Below are 3,129 nucleotides of genomic sequence, written 5' to 3'. Positions count from 1 at the left end.
ATATATAACTAGTGAACTTCCTAGAAGAACTTCTATGAATTTTATACTAAAAATTCATTAAAATGTTATTATTTTATTATAAAATATTTATAGTCAATTAAGTTTAAAGTTATTTAAATTCCATTTTACTCAATTCATGCATTTAACAAATAAAGTTTGGGTGAAATGAGAAGAAAATAGAGGAGAGAGAAAAACTAATTTGGATTTTTGTAGCCCTAGAGCAATTTTCATCCGTTAGACTTGTCAGGAAATTTGCTTGTCTCAATGTATGTTGCATTTTGAATCTTTTATATTTCAATAATTTTGTATTTTTTATATTTTTTTTGAACAAATTTGTATTTCTCTTACAAAAAAATGCTGATAACTTTATTTTGGTAAAACTTTTATCATGTAATTTTTCTATGTTATAGAAATTATTATTACAAAAATTTTGAGTATATTTTAGAAATTTTTTGCTATGTAATTTTGAAAAACCTATAATTTTTTCTGCCCATTTTTTTTTTTGACATTTAAAAGTAGTTCTTCAGTTCTACTAAAGCTTCATAATGATATTTTACACAATTTATGAAAATTTGGTTATCTTTTGAAATTGTGAATTTTTACTAAGTAGTATTTATGATGTCTACTGTTGGGACATTTTGGCATTTTTTGAATTCAGACCAATTATGCTTTAATTAATGAAATGTATTGAAAAATATATTTTGAAGTGTTGTGATGTGATGTCAGCGATAGTGGATAGTCAAGGTGGGATTTTGTTATGCTGACGCTAGTGGGTGGCCGAGATGAGATTCTATTATGCTGGCGTCAGTGGGCGACGACTGAGGTGAGATTCTTTTACGCCAGCGTCAGTGGTTGGCTAAGGTGGGATTATGTTATTCTGACACCAGTGGGCGACTGAGGTGGGATTCTATTATGCTGGTGAGATTATGTACCAAATTGTTGTTATGATGAAGCCAATGAGCTATCGAGGTAGGATTCTATTGTGAAGTGTTTGCTTATAATTCAATTTATTTTTATATTTATTTAATTATATTTAATTTTAGTATACAATTCAACGTAGTGCTCGATCTCAATTCTTTTTGTTTTTTATTACTGATTTCTATTTTAAGCTACAATAGCATACTGAGTCGTGTTCGCTTATTCTTGCTTTTACTTTTGTTTTCAAGCCCGAGGAAGAGTAAGGATCAAGTTGAGCAGTTTGGATAGCACACTCCGATCTGTGTTGTAGTTTTGTTTTGGTTAATTTTGATTTTTATAGGCTTGGCTTTTATTTTTATTGTGCTCTTTGTTGCCCAGAACTATTTTAGATAGATTTCTAATTATATATATTTTGGATGATATATAAAAAAATTAAGTTTATAGCAGTCTTCCGCTTTATATTTCATTCAATAGCAGCTCTATGTAGTATATAAATTGGAAGTTTTATTTTAGTTTGTTTTCAACCAAATCTTGGGGTCAGTCTTGCAACAATCGAACATGATATGACATGTATGATTTTGGGTCATATTGTGACAATGAACACTTTAACACTGATAATTCAGTTCAATTGCCCATGCATACTTATATATTTATTTAGATACATATTGAGTTATACGCCTTTTATAAATGAATATATTCTTTGTATAGCTTTTCATGTTGCCTCATAACCCTATAAAAAATGGCCATATGAGAGTTTATAATCATGTGTAAAGAACTTCCTAGTAATATTTATCCTCAACTTACCACTTATTCATTTATTTTATTTTGAAATGAATATGTTTTGCTTATTTCAATTTTTATGTCTGACTAAAACATTTCTCTAAACTTATGATAATTTTAAACCATATTTGCTTAAGATTGGATCTGCATTTCATAAATCTATAAATGTTATATTTAAATTCTTCATGCTTAATTTAGTTTATGTTTTGGTCTTCCATAAACTTAAAACTTAGTATGATCTACATCCTCATTGGAGGATTAGTGGAATAATTATGGGAATTAAAATTATATTCTACTTTATATAGACATCTGATAGATATAGTCATGGATACTTAAGAAGTTATATCACTATATTTGATAGAAATCTTAACCAGACTCTTCAATGAGCTTATCAGAGATGAGAAATATTTATGATCTTATTCATAACAATATTAAGTGAGATCTAACTTTTGCACTCATGAGTTTTTAACTATTTTAGGTTTAGAATCACTTACATATAGGATTATCATTTTTAGACTTAATTAATAACTTCATTAGCACTCCTTCAAATTTTGACAAATAAGATAAATTTGGTAATATATTCATATAAGCAGTACTAGAGTGAACTTAGGGTAATTCCTATCATCATGGGAGTGATACTCTACTCATTATTTTTTTACATGACATGATATGTACACTTGCACAAAATTAGAATTTACACAAAAAGTAACATATTTAAAGTGTGTAGTGATCAAGTTTTTGGCACCATTGTTGAGGTTATTATATAATTATATCTTTAGTCACTTAATATTTTTAAAGGATTGCTAATTTAATCCTATCATTATCCTTATTTATCCTATTATATACTATTTTTTTTTATATTGTTAGATTTTAATTGTACATATATGTTGTAATTTACATTTTCATATTATGCGTGTTATTGTTACATGCATAGTCAAGCGCAATTAGGAGAAGTTTTGTTTAATCTTGAGATAGGAAAAACCTTAAAAATTTAAAAGATCTAAATAATAATAATAATAATAAGTCATAGAGATGGTTGACCTAGTGCAAGAAGAGAACTAATCTTGACCGCTTATAGAGTAGGCTAACCCAATGATAGAAGGCATTAACCAAAGCATCAATATGCCCAATATCTAAGATAATAATTTTAAGTTAATGCCTTTTATCAATCAAATGGTACAAAATTTTTAGTTTAAGGTAACTCTTTTAGAGGATCTCAATATACATATAGCCAGCTCCTTAGAGATATGTGTAACATTAAAGTATAACGGAGTCTCTAATGATGCCATTAGGCTTAAATTATTTATGTTCTCATTAAGAGACAAGGTTAAGATATATGTGGTTGAACTCTTTACCCCCGGATTAATTATCACAAGAAATTATTTAGCTCATAAGTTCCTAGCCAAGTACTTCCCTCCATTAAAAACTATA

This window comes from Dendrobium catenatum, unplaced genomic scaffold (assembly GCF_001605985.2).
Source record: "Dendrobium catenatum unplaced genomic scaffold, ASM160598v2 fragScaff_scaffold_1557, whole genome shotgun sequence".
NCBI classification, from domain to species: domain Eukaryota; kingdom Viridiplantae; phylum Streptophyta; class Magnoliopsida; order Asparagales; family Orchidaceae; genus Dendrobium; species Dendrobium catenatum.
The sequence above is the reverse complement of the archived record's forward strand: the minus strand, read 5'-3'. Positions refer to the sequence as shown.